The 25,000-nt window shown below is 35.9% G+C and overlaps 1 protein-coding gene across 4 annotated transcripts in view; it reads right to left on the bottom strand.

The window, feature by feature from the left end:
• Positions 1 to 25,000, bottom strand: part of EML2 (EMAP like 2) — a 1,798,491-nt gene that overhangs the window by 1,312 nt on the left and 1,772,179 nt on the right. The gene's annotated exons all lie outside the window — the stretch shown is intronic.

Genomic DNA, 25,000 nt, shown 5'->3' with positions numbered 1-25,000 from the left:
GATAATGCCACTTTGGTTTATTTAATTGACAGCAGTTTTTTTGTGGGAAAATGGTCACTGGTGAAGCAGATCAAATTGTGCTCTAGACAAATAGGAAATACTGACATCATCATCATTTCCTGTTTTTCCTTTGTTAGCGATTCTGCAATGGAGGAGTGAATATATTTATTATCAGTGTGTGCTTGGGTGGAGCCCTCATGCAAAAATGACTGTTTACAAGTTAAATGGAGAGGTGGTATGCAAGTGCTCATTTTAAGTTGTAGTTTACTGAATGTAAGAAATGGAGTTAGGGGAGATGCCATGTGCAGTTAAGTTTATGCATCAGTTAAGGTTTACTTTTGTTATTGGCAGCATTTTAATGAGGTAGGAAGTTAGGTATTTTTGATGTTAGTTCTGAAGTGTATTTAGTTTATAGTAAGGTTAGTTGCTTACTTTTATACATGGGTTATATGACGTTTTAATTACTTGCTCAAGTTAGTGTTTTAATGGGGAGTTGATTTTTTGCTTGTAAATGTAACCCTATGGTTTACATTGCAATAATTTTGCTTAGATATTCTTTTTCATTAGTGATCATAGGTGAAATTGTTCACTGTGACTCAGTCTCATCTTTGAACTTCAGCATTAAATCCATATGTGTGTCTGTCAGTGTCTCTCTCTTTATATATATATATATATATATATATATATATATATATATATATATATGTAGAGAGAGAGAGAGCGAGAGAGATATTACCTTTCAAATCCTGAAACCCATAACACAGAGGGTCAGAATGTTGAGACAAAAAATACAGACTACTGACAATCACAAATAGCCCATGTTTCCCAGGGCAAGTAAACACTTTCCCTGCATGTGGAAATGTGATCTTTTCCTCGCTGTAGTGCGAGTTAGTATATACAGTTGGGGGGGGCCTAGCACCCCACCTAGATGGTTGCTATATAGCCCAGTGTGTTTATGTTTGGTATTGGACAAGTATTTACTTGCCCTGGGAAACATCAGTCATTCATGATTGTCAGTCTTCAGTATTGCCGTCTCAGCATTAGGAACGTTAGTGTTATGGGCTTTGGGATTTGAAAGGTAATCTATTATATATGTAGACAGATACACATACACAATCATGCATGCACGCGCAGGCATGCACACATGCAGTTTTCCTCCAAAATCAACATGTTTGATGGTGTGTGTAATTTATTTTCAGCATTCATTTTGCTCAAACCAAATTTTCAGCAGAACAGAACAATATTACACATTGCCTTACACAAAAAGGCAAAGGTAATTTCTAAATAAGATATAAGAAACAGAATATGATAGCAACGTTTATTTCTAAGATACAAGACACATAATATGACAATTCCTGAAGACTTACTGAACAGTTCAAGTTTTCCAGCCCTACTTTTTTTTACTAAGAAATTACTACACATTTTTAAGATGCTTCACATGACATGATTGAAGGCTATAGAAATTCATTCAATGATAGATCAGATTGGTGAAATACAAAGTGATACAGAGGTAGGCATGCCATTTAAAAGTGGACTATAAAATAAACTCTTCTAGGGGCATTGTTTAAAATGACAGATGCATAATGACAGTATCATTTTTTTTCAAAACAGAACCATGTATTTCATAATCATAATTTCACAACAGGATTAAAGTTAGACTCTTCTCTGATCAACACACATCTGTGTGATCACAATGTATTCTCAAGTATATTAATAGCTGACCAGAACCCCAAAATGTATAAACATATAAATCTTTAATGTAAAAATTTAGAACTCCATCAAAAGGATAAAAACATGTATCCATTTTGACAGAGTTTTAAATTTTAAATTAAAGTTTTATATGTTTATACGTTTCACGGTTCCAGTCATCTGTTAATATACTTGAGTCAACTAAAGTCTAGATTACCAGATTTATCACTATACTAGTACAGTTTTTGCTTCCTCTGATCACAATAGAGCCCAGCTGATAAAAGGAAATCATGTGTTAAATTCATAAGAAAAATTAAGCATCTGCACTTCAGTTTCGGATGATGCGTCTCCACAATCCTGCTACTTTCATCTACTTCAAAACTAGTTCATCTCAAGAAAGGAAAAATATCAAAGCACAGCAGTCTTGATCATTCCATACGAAACCCTGGAATTGCAAGTTTAATTATAAATTTATTTTTGATAATGGCATACGTGAGTGATTCTAAACACTTTTCAGTCATGATTGGAGACATAAAATACATTACAAAGAGATAAGACAAGTGTAATATATGAACCTAACAAATGCCTATATAAGGTAACATACTTAACCAAGAACTGCATTGTCACTAGCACACTTGCTTTAGTGCTGTGAAGAAGAGTGGGCTGTGAGTTCTATTCCCATACCAGGTACTTGGATTAATTTCTCCAGTACTAATGCTGCAGTGCACGACTATGTGGGTGCTAGACTCCTGAGTGCACCATGCTTTGGACGAGACTTTAAACTGAGGTCCTTTCTGCCTGAGTTGGTGTTAGCTTAGATGGACATAAAAACAACCCCATGCCACTTACTGAGAAAGCAATAGGGGTTATTTAGTTATCATACAGAGCTTAAAAATGCTAATTTTCAACAGTTATTCTGCCTTTTTATATCTGTAAAAAAATGCAGTTATCAAACACAAAGTTCATAATACCGTATATTACTTATCCTCTCCACCCTTTCATCCATAACCACTTTTCTGTATTTCTTATTTCACACTTCTACTATTTTGTATTACACAAAACGTTATCACATGCAGCAAACCAAATTACATGCACATATTTATCCATTATATCCACTAATTATTTTCAACCTCTTTATAAAAACTTATAAAATCATTTGCCTATTCATTTTACAATATTATCTCCCATGTCTGCATAGAACACTTTTCCTTCTTTCATACTCAAACACATGCTCGACATAGTACTTCATATCTGAATTTACTGGAAGTTCATTATAAATCTCCACCAAGTCTTGACATTCTTTAAAGAATCCAAAGATTTTTTTCCTACACATAAAAGCTTCTTTAATTTCACTGTCAATTCCCTTCCAGTGGTCAGTTCTGTAACATTTTCATTTATTCATAATGTTTTCCCACCGCTTTTTCCCATTTTGTCACTTCTATTGTGCAACCTTTCCACTCTTATTTTATTCATATATTCAACTGATTGTCCTCTAGTGTTACCACCTCTCTTATGACGTGTCAGAGTTTAAAAATGTGTTAATATTTTACACATTTCAGTCACAAATGTTTCCTTTTTTGTACAATATTCAATATCCAAAATAAATGTAATGCCACCCCAAATGGATTTATTAAACCTCAGTCCCCTCCGTTTTGTGTTGCATACTTTACATATTTTAAGGTATTTTACCTACAACCCCAAAGTGCATCAAAAAACAACCAGTAAATCATTTTCAAGCATTCCCCAAAACAAATATTTTACCTAAACAGCCCAGCTTTCATATTATTACAGATTAAGTAAACTTTTTTCTTCAAAGTCAAATGATTTCCACGTAATAATTAAATCCTTTATATCTTATATTAAATCTTTCCATTGATTTAGTATACTCCAACTCAAAATTTAATGCCCAACACTCAGTATCATGCCTAGAAAATATGTGCTACCAGCTTTCTTTATTTTTCCAAATCCTTTACTTTTTTTCTCTACTTAAATCTAATTTAACCATCCTCAGAAGAAAACATAAATCCTCTATGGCAACTTACTCGTACCTTATTTTTCACGATTATAACAATAAAAAACTGGATAACACACCATTACAGGCAATTTCACTAAGTTCAAGTAAATTAGAATTGCCTCGCAATTACTTCTTTGTAGTTTATAACAGTAGGTATTATCAAACCAAACAATTATGCACATTAGGTATCTCTTAAGTGTCAAAATTTTTACTTCAGTCCCTCTGCTTAACTAGATATTTAGTAATATGCAACTTTCAAAATTTTATCCAAAAACCATGCTGTTTTAAAATACTCTGCGACATATATGCCTTTTAATATCACATTAAATCAATTAACTTTGTTTAGTTTTGAGCAATTTTGTCTTACTTAACTGTAACTAATATCTCTATTATCCTTTCCTTTCATCTCATATATTCCAGCACCAATTACCTTGTTTATGGTCAAACCTTAACTGAAGAATCAAGACAATTTAATAATCCACATTATATACAGACATGGATCTCCAGGTACTTAAGTTTCTTAGCATACTTCTACACATTTCAAGTAATTGTATACCTTAATTCACCCACTCGCATATTGCTTTATGTAAACATTTCAGTTATTCCATGTTCATCTTTCTGTAAAATATGCAATCAATACCATCTTCTGTGATACAGTTTCAATCTTTCCTCTCTCTCTCTCACTTTCCTTTTTGGACTCCCTCAGTAGCATTTTCTCTGTTTAGTATAGCCACTGTATCAGTAGAAATGGTTTTAACCCCCACTCTGCAGCCTATATGCCCTGTCTGTATATGCATAGCTTTACAGGAAACGAGATTCTACAGATTTAATCATTTCTTTTTTCTTATTAACTACTATACCTTACCCATTCTTTACCCTCCATCAGCATACTTTCATTATACTTTGCCTACTAATCACTTCCTTTCAACCTTTAACATTTTTTGCTTTAATAACCTATTTTGTTTCAGTCAACGTAAATATGAATTTTTGCTGCATCGTTGCCTTCTCACTACCTCCAGTACCAACTTCTAATTTTCTTGTTCATAAACATATTTACTGTTATACCACAAAAGTTTTACATTAAAAAAAACATAAAACTGTGTTCTTATAACCATTTCTCATTTGTAAATGTTCTGTATATAATACCTGCCTTTCATCTTTTAACACCTGCAATTCTGAGCAGTGCCCATGTAATGTCTTAACATCCTTTGTTTTCCAAAAGATTCTGTCCAAAAAAAGCCCACATTGCTATATAGAAAACCCACACAAGAGCCATTAGCAGCTTTTTTTAATCTTTCAGAGAATACAAAAAAGTAAATTTCTGTCAATCACTTTCCTTTAATACATTTATGTTTGTCCTTGTGAAAACGCTCTTTATTTACTTCAGCATTACTCCCTTACTTTTTTTCCTTTAATGTCACACTTAAGGCCTCCTAAAATCACTATATTGGTGTTAAAACATTCAAATAATTTTTACATTCTTGCAAAAATTGTGTTGTTTAATATTTGATGTAAATGCATACACTACTAGAAGTCTTACTTTGTCCTTTAATATAACAATCTAACATCACTAGCCTTCTTAAACACTACTGCAAAATAATTTACTTTATACATTGTCATGATTGCAGAATATAAATTATTAGCCATCTCCCCTTCCCATACTTGCATTAACTATTTTTTCTGTTTATTATTTAACATGTATCTAATAAGCCTATTGTGTCTCATGTTAAATATTTATACCATTTAACAATTCTTATGTTTTCATTTCTATGTTGTTTCCATAAAGGCAAACTATATCCTTTAACTTTTATATCAGGTTGTCCATCAGTACATTTTTTCTTTCTTTCTCTAATGCCGTTACCTAAAGTAACATCTTTCATTCTGCTTGTTTTAGGCATTTTTGTAGTCTTTTTACATGTTTTACATCTTCTTCTTCTTTCGGCTTTTCCCAGTTAGGGGTCGCCACAACGGAACTCCGGTCCGCTAATGATTGGCAGTAGATTTTTATGGTGCTGAGGTGCCAGCTCGATGCCCAACCTTCACCGAAGGCATGCTCATTTACGTATGTCTTTTGAATGCCACTTGACATGGGAGGACATGCAGACTCCACACAGAAGGGGCTCCAGACAATAATCGAACGGGAGAACCTCTTGCTGTGAGGTGACAATGCTATCGCTGCACCACTGCAGCATTTACATGTTTTACATAATGTCCCTAAAACTAGCCATTCTTTTTAATGTTCTCCATCTACAAAAACATCTTCCTTCCTCTCCACTCATTATCATGATACTTCTTTCCAGGTTAACTCTACTTTCACAGCTGGTTCCATAGTTTCATTTTTAACATTTTCATTTTCTGTAAGAGTCATACCAACATTGTTCATTAGATAGGAGTTTACTGTATTATAGCCTGCATTTCTTAGTTGTATGGCACAACTGCCCAAACTTGTCTTTTTGTACATTTACAAATCAAATCATTTTCTGCAGGCCAAAAAACAAATCAAGAGAGTTTAAGATGAACTGAAAACATTAAGTCTACAGAAATTTACCATTTTCACAACACAGAAGGTAGGAAAAAAGAGGCAATGGGCATATTAAAAGGAAACCATCAAATCTGAAGATGGCAGGACTGATGAAAATAAGTGCAAGAAAAATAAAAAAAAGAAAAAAAGACAAGCTGACAACTTGGCTCAAGCTGTGGAGGTTCAAATGTAATAAGCAATGAAAACAGTGGTATTAATAAGACTAATGGAGAAGATCATTCCTTCAAAATAATTGCTAGAGCAGATATCAAATAGGAAGTGGGAGACTCTTTGGATCTGGTCAAAAATGCTATACTGGTAATCAAGGTTTCAATTATTATAGGAAATGATACTTACATTTTAAGAGATGATAATGAACACAGAGAAATAAAAATGAAGGATATGTAAAAGGCCTTAGAATGCTTTAACGTAAGTGCAGTGATCATGTGGTTATAAAGGTTAAAATGCTCCTAGATAATCATACAAAACTGAAAACTAAACCAAAAGTGCCCAAACTCACACAAAACACCCATTGAAGAAAAACCCACCTAACCCACCCCTAACTATATATACAAACTCTGGGATCAGATCACTCTACAGTGGAGAAAAGGGTATATTGGGCAAGTGAGTACTTACTTTGGGAAAATTTTACCATTTGGGTAGTTAAGCTTTTGCAATTTTCATCTCATGAAAATGGATTTCGATTATATGAGATTCAACCTTTCAAAGTAGATCCATATATATATATATATATATATATATATATATATATATATATATATATATATATATATACACACAAATATATATATATATATATATATATATATATATATATATACATATATATAGGTCTACTTTGTTTTACTGAAAGTTCATTTCACTAAATTTCAGTTCATCCGCACCAAATCACAGAAAGCTCAAATTACAGAAAACTCACCAAATCTCATTTCACTGAAGTGAAGTACTGGCACTGTGTAGAGTACTGTAAGGTAAGTAAAAGGTATATGCCCTTTTCCCCACTGTAGTGTGATCCTAGAGTTGGTATATATAGTTATGGGTGGTGTGGGGGCACTCCTTGTGTTAGCTTATCATTGAACAAATATACAGTGTGCGCACTAAATATGCATGTAGGAGACATGGATATTCATATAACTGTACAAATGGTGACTTACAAGTGTGTCAAAGGTCATGGATGGATGCAAACACATTTTGTAGAAAGAGAACAGCTGTCAAAATAGAACAACTGTCAAAATAGAATTAAATCTTCCATTTTAAAGCGCATTTAATATTAACACTTTCATTCAGACCAGGGTATGTTTCAGAATTAAGCAGTAATTGCCATTTAAGTTCTCTTAGTTCTAAATATAATTCCCAATCTCCAAAAAAACAGTTAACTTGTTCTAATACTATGAAGTAAAATTTACTGAAAGTAGTACAAAAATGCTATGTTTAGCAAGGGCATTATTTAAGGTCTTTGCCCTTATGGCTCCTAGATGCTCCTTAATTCTGTCTGAAAGTTTTCTTTTAGTTTTACCTACATAAAATGCTTTACAAGATGCACAAATACCTGCATATACTGCTGCTGTAGAATGGCAGAAGAAATATTTTGAAATCTTAATAGTATAATTACAATGTGTGAACGTGTACTGAGATCCTGTGAAAATGTTAGGGCATACCACACGTTTATTATATGAATGCATCCAATTTTGAGAGTTGGAAGTAGAAGTAGAATTAATAAGAAAAGGTAAATCTCTGTTTTCTAAACTCATTCTTATGGTTTTGGTTCTTTTAAATGAAAAGGAAGGTGCAGTGCCAATAGCAGCTGACAAATTGTGATTCGGTTAATAAATCCCAGTTACTCGTGATGACATTTCTAATTTGTGACATGTCCCTAGAGATGGGTAATGGGAAACTAAGGGTTCTGTTAATGTTACTTGGTTTTGAAGTATTAGGTGTAAAACCATGTAGTAAAATTGGTAAATATTTAGTGTGTCTGTCATTAGAGATCTCGTTACATATATTGTTAATAAGAGATGGAGGGTAATTCCTTCAAAGAAACGTGTTTTAACCAAGCAGCATTCTTTTAAAAGTCATAATCTTGACTGATAATTCCAGAGATGCGAATAAATTGACTTTTGACAAGGTTCCTTTTCTTAAAAAATGGATGGGAGCTAGTAAAATCAAGCAGATTATTTTTATAGGTCTCTTTACTATATATAGTGGAACATACTGTATTAGGAGGTAGTAAGTATATCTGTGCATCTAAAAAAGGAAATAGAAGACCTTATTCCAGACAAAATCAAGTTAAAAAAAACTAAACTGTCTCTCAAATCAGAAATAAAAAGGTCTAAAGAAGATTGGTAACCCTTCCACGCAAAAAAAGCATCATCAATAAATCTTTTGTAAATGTGTGCTAGATTAAAGTTCTTCAAGGTATTCAATTTTTCTAATTCCCATATGCTCAAGACAATATTAGCAAAAGCAGGTGCTATCTTGGAACCCATAGCTATTCCCTTGGTTTGTTTGTATATATGTCCATTAAAGAAGAAAAAGTTATTATTCAGTACCATTTCAACTAAAATACATAGTGTATTAATTTTAATTTTTGAGAAGGTGGTGTATTTGTTAAGAAATAATCTGAAAAGTTGCATACCTTCTTTGTGAGGTATATTAGAGTATAACCCTTCTACATCCATAGTTACTAAAATACATTTGGATAACCCTTCTTTTTTGTGGAATAGTTCGTCTAAGAAAGCCCATGAATCTCTTAAATAGTTGTTTGTCTTTTGTACTAAAGGGTTAAAAACAGCATGATAAGCTAACACAAGGGAGTGTTTATTTAATATTCATGCCCCTGTCATTCATATGTATGTTCATGGTTATTGTGTTTAGATGTTTGGCACAGTTTAAATATTGTCTGGTTGTACTATTGGTTACTGTACTAATAAGTTATAAGTAGTTCATTGGTTTTTTGCTTACATGTGACTCTAGTTACATATAATGAAAGTATTGTTGAATATAGGTTATTCTGATGAAGCTCTTCCACCTGAATAAGAGCGAAAGCTTAATCATCTATTCAGTGTCTGAACTTTTATTTCCTTTCTACTAGCTCAATATTACTACGCCTAAAAGAAGTCTGAATTTATATATATATATATATATATATATATATATATATATATATATATAATTTATTTATTTATTTATTTTTAATTTATGGCCTCTTTTATTTACTTATACATCATAATTAGCAGCAGACAAGGACCTAAAATTTACAAGAACTGCACAGTTTTCTTTAGGACAAAGACTTTGAAAGGTTCTAACACCGATGTGGAATTTGCCATGAGACAAAGATCACAAATACAGGTATGTCACCACAATTTCTGGAAGGCTGAATAAAGGTCTGAATGAACTGTGGGTGCTGAATTAAGTACACAGAAATTGCTATTTGTACGCTGAAAACCATTCTTCAGCAACTATGTAGCTATGAATGCATTCAACAGTAAGGAAGGATTCAGGAAACTGCTTTTAATGAAGATTCCTAGTACTAAGCAATACAAGACAGATGCAACTAGATGCTGAACTAGAATTTGCTGAACTAGTATATATATATATATATATATATATATATATATATATATATATATAAGCATAGGAGCACAGATCATCCTTAGTGAAATCAGTTTGCTTCCCTTATTGATACAGACTAGGTCCCCCTCTGGAAACACAACAGATGACCAGCCCAGTTGTTACTATAAATTGTCTTATCCTTCCATCAGAATTCTTCAAAGTGGCAGAAAACCTTTTAAAATAGTGTCCGCTTCAGACACATGCAGGGAGAGCTCCACCATGTTTCCCTGCATCTCATACAATGTGAAGTACCTAAGATTGTTCACTGTAATGTTGGCAGCTGGAAGGCCATAATAATATTTAAGTAACTGGGGAATCTAAGGGATGTAAGCAACACATGGATTCTGATACTCAAGAAGCAACTTATTATTACTCCCTCCTTGCCCAGCCTGGTAGGTTAGAATGTACATCTAACAAAAGAGTAACAACCAGGATGGTACTGACTGCTGCTGGCTTTGACGGACTTACAGGTGCAGGGCTTGCAACACTGATGACTCCCAGTGGAGATGGGAAGAGAGTGCAGGTGTATGGTGGTATGTGTGTAGGTGCCTGAGGGTTGTAAATAACGTGTTTAGCAGGCTTTAGTAATGGGTTTTTTACTGCCTCACCATAAGTTGCCTTACTGTCAAAGTGCTTTACTGTGCAGGAAAGATATTTTGTGACATAGGTAGACAATGAGAAATTTTCTTTGAATTTAAATTAAATTTGCATTTTATTTTTTTACAAGTGATATCCTTGTTATACAATAATAAGAGGTTGTTAAATATGAGACAGCTGTCAAATGAATAGCAGGCTGGCCAAAGAAGGGGTAGAGGAGAATGTGGTCCCTGACGACAGAAGCTGAGGAGACAGAGTGGCTACAGGTGGTTTGAGTGAGGCTAGTAGGTGGCAGAAAAGGTCAAGTATGGTGTAAAAGAAAACTGAGCCCACCAGACTAAGGCAGAATTATCAATAATGATAACTCGGGAACAAATTCCTAGAGATACAATCACTGGCATGCCACTAACAGCTCTGCTGCTATCCTTTTTACATCTAGTTTAAGTAAGTAGTTGTGAGAAGCAGGCTTCATTTTCTCCTAAAGAGAAGACACAGTAATGACTACTTCCATCCATCCATCCACAACCCCTTTTCCTACTTTTGCACAGTGGGTTGGTGTTTACACATGACATTAGATAAACTATGGCTGTACGTTAATATTCAAGGAATTCACATCACTGCATCAGGTGGTTTTGAGGAAAGCACAGATGTATTTGGCATTCATTTGGAATCCCTTACACATCGGGTCAATGAAGTCAACATTTACGAATATGTGCTATATGTTTATGAATTCCACTCTATCATTCATTAGTAACTTACAGTATTATGATTGCGTCAGTGATCTGAAAAACATCATTTGAGTCCTGTTTTTACTAATTCACCTCAAGGGCTAAGCTCAAAGCCCAACAGCAGATAAGTAATTAACTGGCAGTAATGAAGTTATAATTGTCAAGAGATATGGTCATATCATATTTCAGGGAACATGTGTTAAAAAAAAATAGTATTAAAATATGTGTTAGACTTACTTGTCTTGCATAAACATTTAGCTTGCAGATGCACATTTTGTATTTCCAGCCACTGAATTGAATTTTACATTCTAAAGCATTCAGATACACAGGCTATTAATGTAATCAGAGTACATACGTGTGTGTGCACGTGTGTGTGTGCGCATGCGTGTGTGTGTATGCGTGTGTATAAAAAAAAAAAAGAGTCAACACAGCCAGGATACACTCTTCAAAGGAAAGGAACAAAACATAACATAATACCAATCCACTGATCTTTAATAAAAAGCTTAAAATGCATAGAAATACTTTTGGGTTCCTATAAACAATCCTCCTTCAGATCTGTTAAAACACATGTATGTAAAACAATATATATTATAATTCAGCCAATCAATGCATAGATAGATAGATATAGATACACACACACACACATATATATATATATATATATATATATATATATACACATATACATACACACACACACACATACATACATATATATATATATATATATATATATATATATATATATATATAGAGAGAGAGAGAGAGAGAGAGAGAGAGATGGTAGCTGCGGTGGGTGCAAAAGTTAGCATTGTTGCCTCACAGCAAGAAGTCCTCAGATTTGATTCTCAGCTGTGGTGCCTTCTGTGTGATGTTTGCATGCCCACCCTGCAGTCACGTGGGTTTCATTGGGTGCTCCAGTTTCCTCCCACATTCCAAAGACATGTAGTAGGTGGATTGGATGCTCTAAAATTGGCACTAGATGGGAGTGTGTGCAAGAGTGAGCGCTACAAATGAACTACAGTGCCAGAGTTAGCAACATAGTGATGTAAACCTTGGCTTGAAATGATTGTCACTGCAGAAGTGACACCTCGATCCCATGTACAAAATGAGAGAAGAGTTAGAGGAGATTATATATGTATACAAACCAGCCAGCATATATATATATATATATATATATATATATATATATATATATATATATATATATATATACACACATATATATGTGTGCGCTCGTGCGCATGCACATATATATATATATATATATATATATATACATATATATAAATATACATACATATCTCTCTCTATATATACATATATATATATATATATATTTAGAGAAAATTATACTCTTGGTGGAACTGTGAAGCAGAAAGATGCCGACACATGGGTTCATTGGATTTCAGTGCTTTTGTTAATTTTATTAAAAGTCAAACTTCTTCAGAAATCAGTGAAAAGACCTTTAATTCACTTTATATACTTTTTTTGCAACATGACAGAGGTGGGGGAAGACGGTATCGTATCCTATCTCTTCCACTTTGGAATACATTTAATATTTAGATTTCAATTTATGCCTGTGGGTGTGTGTGCACTCAGGACTATTTACCACCTAAGTTCTTTTACTTTTAGCAGCGAGTTGATGTCCCCGTAAATCAGTGGTCCTTTTTCTAACACTTAGAATTTAAAGTCAGTGAAGTTGTGGCACGATACAATGTGGCTGGCTAGTCCGTTAAGTCTTTGTTGCAGATGCCCTGTGTGTGTTCTTTCATTCTGTCATTTATTTTTCGGGTGGTTTTCCCGATGTAAAATGCTTTGCAGGTAGAGCAAACACAGAATTACATCACATGTTCTGTGGTGCAGTTGTATTGGTCTTTGAAGTGGAATTTAAAGTTCATGACCATTAGTCGAAAATGATACCCTGTGAGGATATATGGGCAGAAACAGCAGTGGCCACACCTGTACATGCCTTGTTCTGTTGTGTAGATTCTAGGGAAGGGGGTTGCTTCAAAAATGGTCCATGACAGGAACTAGCTAAAGTTCTAGGTCCCACAGCAATGCTCTCTTTCAAAAAAACTAAGTCCCTCAAGACCCATTTTTGTGTAAAATGAATGAAGGCCTAACAAATAAAGACCACTAAAAAATGTCACCCATGAAGAAATTTCACTTAGTTTTAACTACATTGACAAATGCCTAATTGTGTAAAGAAGGTCTTATTACTGATTCAGAACTTGTTTTTACCACAGTGGACTCTCCCACTATAGGGAGAATGTTTGGTATTCCCAAAGCATACAAAATTCCTCAGGATTCTCCCTTGAGACAGACTGTAGCTTCAAAGAAAACAAAAAAACTGAATACATTTCAGCATTTTTAGATTTTTTTTCCTGAATCCTTTGGTATAAAATTCTCCTTTTTATTTGAAAGACTCCTAGGAATTTTTAGATGGACTATGCAAGATCCCAACAGTGCCAGGTGATTGCACCTTGGTCACTTTGGATACAGTGGTTTTGTACACAAGCATTCCTCATCAAAGAGGCTTAGACTTTGTTTCTGATTACCTTGTTAGATGGACAGACACTCTTTCCCACAGGATTAAGGCATACACATCCTTAATTAAACTGGTTTTGGAAAATAACTTTTTCTCTTTTACAAGGGGTAGTAGCAATGGGGCTAAAATGGCACCAGCATATGTCAACCTGGTACTTAGTGCATGGGAAGTCAATACTTTAACCCATTTGGAAGGTTTCCAGTTCATGTATTTGTATAAAAGGTTTATTGACAATATCTTTTTTGTGTGGTTTGCAGCTCCCAATGAATTGCATTCTTTTTTGGTTAAACATAGTGAATGCATTTATTTCCTAGATTTTACTCTGTCAGGGAGGGGAAACAAAGTGCATTTTCTGGACAATCTCCTTTCTTTCGATCCCACCACCAAGGAATTTGTGTCTTCCATCCACAGGAAAGATACATTTCATAACAAAATACGAATACTAAAATTACCTTGACTTCTCGAGCTGCACCCCAGTTTTATGAAAAGAAGTACAATTAAAGGTTAGTTTGTCCATCTGAATAGGATCATTAGTAACGACCACTTGTTTTTGAAGTAATGCCACTATCTTATGAAATTGTTTGCAGATTAACATCACCCTGTTAAACTGCCTTTTAACTGTTTTAAGGAAGAGGCAGACTGCAGGTACATCAAACACCCACCAGCCCTTAAGTATGGGGTTCAGTAGTGCTAAGGGCAATTTATCAAATGAATGCACGAGATCTCCCCTTCCTATTTCTTTAGACTGTGAAGGTAGAAGGAACATTATTATCAAGAACTGGGGTATTATTAAAAGCAGCCATGGAAAATGTATTATACTAAGGACTAGCCTTGTTGTCATATAATGGAAACTCATTCTTTAAAATCCCTTTTCTCTACTAAATCATTCTTGTTTTTGTGAACCCAGTAGTGTGACTGTTCATGTTACACCCTTGGAAATGTGTTTGTTGCCAACATGTTGCTCAAGTCACAAATGAAGATTGAACCTACTAACTTATACAAGGCGAAAAAAAAACTACAAGCTCAAAGCAACTGACTGTAAACACTTCCTGCCAAGCACATTAAATTCTTATGTGTACTCCTTTTTAAGAAATTGTGATTGAATGAAAAAGAGTACTTCGTTTTTTAAAGGAATAGGATCAAAAACTCCTGCCAATATAGACTGGAATGAGATGAACACCCCCTGGACTAAATGGACATTTAAATGTTTCTATTATTTTTAGTGAAATTTAGAGATGGGTGAATGTGGAAGGAACCCAATTAATATTGCCTTATAGTGATACCTATGCTTAGCTGTGCTCATATATTTCTGATGAATGTTCATCGTATCCTTTTCTGGAACAGATGATAAACTCTTTTAGTTTTAATTAGCTCGTTTTATTAAGTATACTTGTTGCTTTTTGTTTATTGTTTCCTCCATTTTTTTAGTTTATATTTTATGTATTTTAAAGTATGTTTAAATTTTGGTTGATGCTTTTTTGGTTTGTTTATCCATATAATATAAATATATATGTGTAATGTGTTATTCACACACAGGTATATATATATATATATATATATATATATATATATATGTAAGTATATATATATATATATATATATATATATATGTGTGTGTATATATATATATATATATATATATATATATATATATATATATACACATACACACACACACACAAGCACATACATTATATACAAACACACAAGCATATACATATATATAAATACAGACAAGTATATATATAAATATATATATATATATATATATATACACACACATATATATATATATATATATATATATACATACATATGGGTCTACTTTGATTCACTGAAAACTCATTTCACTATATCACATTTCACTGAATATAAGTACTGTTGGGCAAATAAAATGTATATGCCCTTTTCCCCACTGTAGTACAATACTGGAGATCAGTACATATATAGTAAGGGGGGTGTAGCTCCTCACCTACTTAGCTTTTATATTCATGAATCTCATTTCACTGAAAGCTAACAAAGTAAAACCAAAAGTAGGTGGGGGGCTATGCCCCTCACATCCCCAAATGTGGGGGTCGTTCCTCCCTAACTATATATATATTAACTCCAGGATCACACTACAGTGGGGAAAAGGGCATACATATTTTATTTGCCCAACAGTACTTACATTCAGTGAAATGAGTTTTCAGTGATTTGAGCTTTCTGTGATGTGTTGTGTTGAAATTCAGTGAAATGAGTTTTCAGTGAATCAAAGTAGACCCATATATATATATATATATATATATATATATATATATATATATATATATATATATATATATGGGTCCCCTTCACATGGTCGACATTCCAAAAAGTTGAAGACCATATGGTCGAGACGATATGATCGACTTTCAAAATGTCGACCATGCAGAACGGGCCTCGCAATGTAGTGCGGAATCGAAAGATTTACATCATCCGCACTGTAGTGCGATCTCAGAGTTGGTATATTTAGGTTCTGGGGGGTGGGGGGGCTTGTAATGTGAAGGTAAGTGATACTTTCTGAAATGTATACATATATATATATATATATATATATATATATATATATATACACACACACACACACACACACACACGCGCACACACGTTTATTTATTGACGTTTGTTAACCGGGTTAATCTGACTGGGCAACTTGCCTTTTTTCAGCTGAGGCCCAAGGGGAAAATCTTCAGCATATACAAAAATATAGCATAAAATATAGTGTAAAATCGAAAGCAGACTACAGTACAATTTACAGTAACAAAATAGTCAGAAGTTACAAATTATTTGCAAAGAAATAGTATATTAGAAATTAAACAGTGACAAGATTAAAATTCGAGAGAGAGAAAATATGTAAAGAGCAAATGTATGTAGTAGTATAAAATATAACAAGACCATATGTATATAGTAGTATAAAATATAACAAGACCATATGTATATAGTAGTATAAAATATAACAAGACCATATGTATATAGTAGTATAAAATATAACAAGACCATATGTATATAGTAGTAAAAGTATAGAGGATCCAAGGTAGAAGTTAGGGGAGCTGTGAGACTAGCTGAGGTTGGAGTGGGGCAAGGGCAGGATCAAGATTTAAGCAGGTTGTCTTTTAGCAGCTTTTTTTTGAAGATACAAGTGTTAGTGATAGTTCTTGGCTCCAATATCCTAGACCTGGTCATTACCAACATGGGAGATAGATGCTCCACACCAGTGGTCACCCCCTCATTGGTCAGGTCTGACCATAAGCAAATCACCCTTGACATCCAGATCCCACCCCCACCCCCCAGTAAGGAAACCTCCTTAAAAAACTTCTCCAAAGCCAACTTCATGCTACTGAAGTCAGAAGTGACCAACTTCATGACACCCATGCAGACGGCATCTGAAAGTTCAACTGCAGAATCATACACTAAGGCACTGTATGAACACATCCACTCGTGCATGAATCGTGCCATCCCAAATAGAAACAAGATGTTCTCCTCCAAAAAAGGAAGCCAATATGGTGTTCCCCTGCAATAAACAAACTATACAACAGAAGGAAGAAACTGTTGCAGAAAAGAGGAAAAGCCCAGGATGCAAAAACCTCCCTCACCAACCTCAGTAAGAAGCTGAGATCCCTCATAAAATCCTCAAAAGCTAGTTACAAAAATAAAATTGCAAAAGATTCCAAAGACAACCACAAGGCATTCTATAACTATGTCAAGAATCTAAATGGCAATGCTCAGATCTGCTCTGAGCTAAAACAGAACAGCATTAAATATACTGATCCCAAGGATATTGCCAATATCCTGGAAGATCGATTTACTGCCAACTTCACCCCCCTCTCACCTCCTAAAGGACCCATCTCAATCACGGCCACACAGGTAGAAACCACACTCTTCAAAGCTAAGAATACAGCATCCATGGGACCAGATGACATCCCAGGCTGTGTACTACATGAACTACAAAATGAACTGGCACCTCACCTAAGTGTCATGTTTAATCATAGCCTCACCTCAGGCTTCGTGCCCACTGAGTGGCGCACAGCTACAGTTATCCCACTCCACATGGGGGGATCCACCTTGGATCCTAGGAACTACCATCCCATCAGTCTGATGAGCCTGATCTGCAAGGGCATGGAACACATTATCATGGAACTTATAAACAAAGACACTGGCAACCTTCAAACACTGGACCCCACCCAGTTTGGGTTTATGAAGGGCCAATCTCATCTCCTGAACCTGATTGACTTCTTCAAATCAGTCTCCAGAGCTGTGGACAAGGGTAAGGTGGTCCACACAGCCTATCTGTACCTCACCAAGGCCTTCGGCACCATCCCCCACTCTGGAATCCTAGATAAACTTACTAAGCTGGGTATAAATCCCTACATCACTCGATGGGTTGCCAACTGGCTTACTGACAGAACCCAGACTGTAAAGGTATCCGACTCCAAATCCAGCTCCAGACAAGTGGAGTACCTCAAGGTTAAGTCCTGGGACCACTCTTGTTTGGCATCTACTTCTCTGAAGTACAGGCCAGCACTAAGGGACTCTGGCTAACAAAATTCATAGATGACTACAAACTGGGAGCCATTATTGAATCCCCAAATGATGTGGATACTCTACAAAAGGGCCTTACAGAAACAGATGCTTGGTGCCAGAGCCATGGGCTCAAGCTTAATGCCAAGAAATGTATAGATATCCCCTTTGGAAAAAAACATATACCCATGAATTACCACATAGGTGGCAGTACACTAAACATCGAAAGTGTGATAAGAGACTTAGGGACACAGGTGGACAGTGGTCTCAAGTTCGATAACCACATCGCCACAACAGTCAGGAAATCCTTCTATGTGGCACACCTCATCACTAAGGGATTTTCATACAGAAAAAAGGAGGTCATTGTCCCACTGTACTCATCCCTCATTAGACCCATTATAGAGTATAATGCCCCATTTGGTATGTACCTCACAAGACATCTGCAACAGCTGGAAAGGCCAAAGAAATACCTCACTAAAAGAACCACAGGCCTAAAGCAAATGCCATATGCTGACCGTCTAAAAAAATCCAGCTATACTCTGTGGCATATCGTCTACTCAGAGGCGATCTCTGCTTAACATACAAGGCCATGTCAAACCCTGAGCTGTTGGACATGCCCTACTTAAAGAAATCCCAATCCCTCAGAGCCACACACTCCAGGGATCTAAACCTTGTCATTACAATGAACAAAACATGCTGGAGGGATAGGTTCCTGACCCAGAGACTTCCCATACTCTGGAATAGACTGCCCATACATGTCAAGCAGAGCGCCTCCTTGGCCCTCTTCAAAAGGAACCTTGATGATTGGATGGGAGATAGGAAATTCACCCCGGGGATCATGTCAGTTGCCCTGTTAGACAGGGGTCTAGAGAAGTAAATTTTGTGGGAAGAAATATTCAGGGAATTGTTATGGCTAGGCTTGTATAGGCCCTAGGGCCGGATAGCCTAGTACCAACCTATGAACCTATTAAGTAAAGGGAAAGTTTATCCAAGCACTGGCAACTGAGTAGTTGTATAAAAGATTACCTTTGCTTTTGTTAGATTTATGGATCTCTAAGAGGTGTTGGTTGGTCCTGAGAAGAGAACATTTTGATGTGTAAGGAGATGCGAGGGTAGAGACAGCAGGACAGAGGGAAGGTTTATTTAAGATAGAGTGAGTGAGTGAGGTGGAAAGAAGAAATTGTTGCAGGAATTCAAGCCACTGCAGATTTTTTAATGCTTTGCAGTGGTGGGAGTGGTAGGAAAGATTGGCAGTGAACCTAGCAATTTTATTACATGTGGTTTCAAGTTTAGCTGATAGATTGGATTGTATGCCATTGAGGATAGGTGCAGGAAAAAATAGGCTGGGCAATAGAAATAACTGAGCTAGAGAATGCTTAGCTTAATTTTTGAGCCATTTTTGTGCTTGTATAACAATCCTAGTTTTTGGTGGGCTTTTTTGATAACCTGGTGAATACGGATATCAAAATTTAGTTGGTCATCAATAGTAACACCAAGCTATTTTGTATGAGGTTCGACTGAGGTATTTGTGTTATTAAGGGATGTAAAAGTGAAGGTGTTTTTGTGTTGTTGTAGAAATTCTGGTAGGAACAGAAGACTTTTGGTTTTCTTAGGGTTTTGTAGGAGCTGATTACTGCTTGGCCATTTTTTCCAGTGTGGAGTTATTCTTGGGTAAGGAGATGGGGGAAGATTGTCAGAACATGATATAATCAGAGTCGTCGGTGTACTGAATTAAAGAAGAGTGAGGGCAGGAAATGAAAAGGTTATCAGTAAACTGTTTTTTGCAGGCTTCAGTTTGAACAAGGTGTACATCAGTACTCCATACTTCCATTGTATTCACCTGAGTTCTCGCAGGTCTGCCCTGTGATTCTTGTTCACATACCTACACGGCCTGCTCCCATAACCCTTTGCGAGTTTAAATAGTCTATTCTTGGTGTTCTCTGCCATTTTTCTTTCTTGCGTATCCCCGTTAGAACCTCTGGTCACCGGTGGTGTACGCTCCCTGATTTTGGGGATGATATGGACTTATCTCTGCTTTTGGCAACACTGACTAGTTTCCTGTTGTGGAAGCCATTAATATTTAGTTGCTTTTTTATGCTAAGCTATACAGGAACCTTCAGTAGGTGCAGTTCTACTTTGGATTAGTTTTATGCTCAATGTCTTAGTGCAATAACCTGATATTCTTTAATCTGCCTGCCAAACATAGTTAACTAGTGGCAGCATACTTCCAGCTGTACTAAAATCTTTTAAAATCTTAAATGCTTTCTATTTTTAATGTCACTGAAACTAAGATTATAAAAATTGTGTGCATGTCACTAAGGTGCAATAATACTGTTTTGAGATAGCTACGATTATATCACCAGTAATGTCTGCTTGCACTGAACAGCGTAGCATTGTTTTGTTAGTACATTCTGCGAATGTGTCTCTAGCTGTTATCCATTTGCATTAAACTGCTTAGTACTGTGTTAAAAGTGTGGCACACACAATAAGTAGCTCTTCACAAGCCTTGTGCTGCCGAGTCAACTATTTTGAAGGTTGCTTTGGAACCAATGTTCCCTGAATTGTTTTTACATATTTTAGTACTGCTGTAGAGAGCACCCAATCTGTTTTTATTTTAAAACTGCTATAGAGAGTGCTCATATTGTAGTATTTGTATTTATAAGTACATTTTATATAATGTGTGGAGTTTATGTAGGTCTTTTTCTGTTATAGACTACTGCAGCTTATTCTTTCTCCTTTATGGTACCTTTGTTTTCTAACTCTTTTGCCCTCTCCTGCTTTGCTCTGTTTGTTAACCCCTCTCCCTCCCTTCTCTACAATCTTGCTTAGACTATCCCTGTTACTACCATATTCCTATATTGTCTGTCCCTCCCTGCTCATCCTTTCAACCATTAACCCACTTTTGACTTTCTTTATACACTCTTCCTTGCATGTTCTTCCTTAACTCCATGAGATTCTAGAATGACAGCTGTGCCTCTAACTTGCACTTCCTTTCTTCCATAGCTGGTAAACCCCATCCTTCCACTCTGGAAAGCCAAAATCCAAGACAACGTGGTCGGCTTTAAGAGACCTGCCATCCAAATACCAAAGCGCTACTAGAAACAGTACTGGCTATAAGTGACCAAATGTAATGCACCCAGTAGCCATCAAGGAAAACTCCACTTTATTTGAATCAAACACCAGCAAAATCCATGGATTTTGCTGGTGTTTGATTCAAATAAAGTGGAGTTTTCCTTGATGGCTACTGGGTGCATTACTTTTGATTACTAGTATTTTTCGTGCATCCTGGAACTTTTTTATCAACTGGCTATAAGTGCTTACAGCTCATGTACGTGCTTTTTGCCTAGTAGTTAGCTATTATATTTATACAGCGATATCTTAAACTGTTAACGCCCACTCACCTTGATTACAGAGCTGCACATCACCAGGGCTGACCAGTCTGTCTCCATTTTTCTCCATACCCTTTACTCCATCTGAATCTCCATATATTTTTTTTAATTTCATTTTATACTTTACTTCTCTCTTGTCCCCTGCCAACTTTAGACCCTGACCTTACTAACTACCACATTTATAGATGCTCTGGACTTACTGGTGCTATTCCCACATAGTTTTTTTGTGGGCTTCGTTTTTAACAAGGTGTAGTCCCACTCTAGGCTCACTTTGCCCTTTTTGTGGGCTTCATTTTGAATAAGGTGTAGCCCCACTCCAGGCTCACTTTGCCCTACCCCCATTCCGACCCACCCCCTCTTTCATTACATTTATAGACTCATAGCCACACCCCCATACACACTGTTCATGCCCACTCTCTCATTATCCACTTATCTACCCACCTACTTCATACTAATTATCCTAGTTCCACACCCTTGCTCAGACTTTCCCCTACCATGTCCTCATTATTCATACAGTTTAGAATCCTCTTCCCACTAACTTTTTGTCTGCTACTCTTTTCACACCTCATGGCATTGTGTCCTTACTCCCTTACTACCAGTCTTAATTATATACCCCCCACTTACTAACTCTAATGCAGTCTATAACTCTATCAGCCCTAGCCTTTACTTCTCAACTCCTCTTCTGTTATAAACCTTTTCTTCTCCCCTGTAATCACATCCTCTACAAACAAACTTTACTAGCACATCTTCCTCCCTTCTTTCTCTCTAAGCTATCAAACTTTAGCCGCAGGCTATATTTCATCTTTTCCTCCCTTATGCTTTGTGGTGACATTCATCCCTACCCAGGGCCTCAAACCTCACATTTTCCTCAACATTGAAAATCTCCTAATGTGGCAAAAAATCTCCACTTAACTACCATAAATTTCCAAAGCATCTGTAACAAAACTTCTAAGCTCCATACCTGGCTCATCCAAAATAAAACTCGTATTGTTGCTGCAACTGAAACTTGGTTAAAACCCTCCTTACAAGGCACTGAGGTTCTTCCTTCTAATTTTAATGCAATTAGAGTAGACAGACAACATAAAAAGGAGGTGGTGTTGCCCTTTCCTACTATAATACTCTTAATTTAGCCCCTTTTACTGATTCAATTCCACATTTTCAAAATGCAGAGTTCCTAATCTCATTCTTGGATTTCAACAACTCAAAAAAACTCTGCATAACAGTTATTTACATTCCCCCAGGAAACAACACCACCCCAGTTTTAGAATATATACTATCCTGGGTTTCCTCTACTATAAAAATGAAATTATTTTTAGGTGACATGAATATCGAATGGGCTTCTACTTCCTCTAACCAATCTTCCTCTAGCATTTTACTCAACTAATCAATACTTTCATTACATTTAGACATAATACTAATAAAGGCTCCATACTAGACAGAATTTTGGTCTCAGACCCATCCAAATACCTTACTTCTGGCAGTATGGCAAACTCCTTCAGTGACCACCTCCCAGCCTTTACTATACATAACTGCTCATCACTCCCAAAAACCCATAAATACCAGGTAATATAAGATTTAACTAAATTCTGTCCACTGAACTAACAGTATCCAAAGAAACTACAATTAGAATGGTCTTAAAATCCTTCCCATTGACGATGCCCTCCATCTTCTTCAATAACTCCTTTTTAAACATCCTGCATAGCTTAGATCTAGAAGAATTAAATCCAACTATGCCCTCTGGCTTTCTAAATCTACTAGAGAAACTAGGAAAAACATGGACAAAGCCTGGAAATATTCGATCAGTTCCAAAATTCCCTCCAAACTTATCCTTTATAAGATTCAAAACCAAGCCAAAAAGCTTATCTACAAAGACAAGCAACAATATTTCTGGAACCTACAGACAAATAGGGAAAATAACCCCAAACTTTTTTGATGGTCTATCAATAATATCTTACACCATGGTACCAAATCCAATCCCTGCCCTTACTCCAATATGTCACCTGACCTTATCACCCCTAAATTCAACTCCTACTTCATAGGGACTATAAACAATCTTACGACCTCCTTCTCCCAAGCCTTACCAAGTAACTATACTCTTATACCTACCCACTCTCCTCCAACAGTACAAAATCTCTTGAGCCCAAATATCCGTACTCACAACTACATTAAGGAATCCCTCTTACAAGAAGTCACTCTCTCCCCTATTTCCACTTCCTTTATAAAGAAACTTATCCAAAATCTGAAGCCTTGCTCTAATTCATCTGACAATATTCCTGTCAAATTAATAAAGATTGCTGCTGATTCTGCAGCCTGTCCAATTAGTATCTTAATCAACTGGTCGATCCCCTATCTATGAAAAAAAGCAATTAACCTCCCTCTTCATAAAAGGTGGCCCCTTCTCTGATATCTCAAACTTCCAACCCATTGCCATTCTATCCCATATCTCATCTCCAAAATACTGGAAAAACGTGTCCAAAAACAACCTATCCATCACCTAAACCACAACATCCTCTCTCCAACCCAGCATGGATTCCATCCAGGGCATAGTACTTCAACTGCCTTGATCTCCTTCTTGGATATCATTAACAAAGCCCGTGACAGAGGCCATACAATGTCAGGTCTCTTTCTGGATCTTGCAAAAGCTTTCAATACTATATCTCATACCATTCTCCTGTCTCAACTATCTTCTATAGGGTTATCTTTTCAGTCTCTTAACTGGTTTAAAAGCTATCACTCAGATAGGCAGCATGCTGTCAAATGGCAAAACGCTATCTCTCCTTACCTACATAATCCTGCAGGTGTTCCACAAGGCTCGATTTTAGGTCCTCTTCTATTTAATATATTTATAAATAATCTTCACTGAACTATTCCAAATGCCTCCCTAGTGCAGTATGCAAATGATTCTACCATCATTTGCTCTGCACCTAATCCTGCATCTCTTTAACAAATGATACAAACAGCATTTGGTACAGTAGAATCATGACTCCACAAAAATCATCTCTCTCTAAACCCTAAAAAAATCAAGCTTATGTTATTTAACTCCATTAAAATTGAACTTGTAACTAGTACCAAACTATTAGGAGTCATAATAGCCAAAAACCTCAAGTTCGACCTGCACATCCAATCCAATGTTACTAAAACCCATAAAAACTAGGCCTTTTGTACATACATCACAAATTTGTCTCCTTCCCATCCAAACAAGCTTTAGCCCTCTATCTCCTACCTTCATTAACATATGGTGCACCCTTGTTAATCAATTTAGTCTTCCCTAAAACTCAGACTAGAATTTTGCTACACCAAGATTGTCAAATTTGACACAAGCAGTCATCACTGTAGCTCTTA

This window comes from Protopterus annectens, chromosome 1.part0 (assembly GCF_019279795.1).
Source record: "Protopterus annectens isolate FY-2018-M chromosome 1.part0, PAN1.0, whole genome shotgun sequence".
NCBI lineage: Eukaryota > Metazoa > Chordata > Ceratodontiformes > Protopteridae > Protopterus > Protopterus annectens.
Note: the sequence above shows the minus strand (reverse complement) of the source record. Positions and strands in the feature narration are given on the sequence as shown.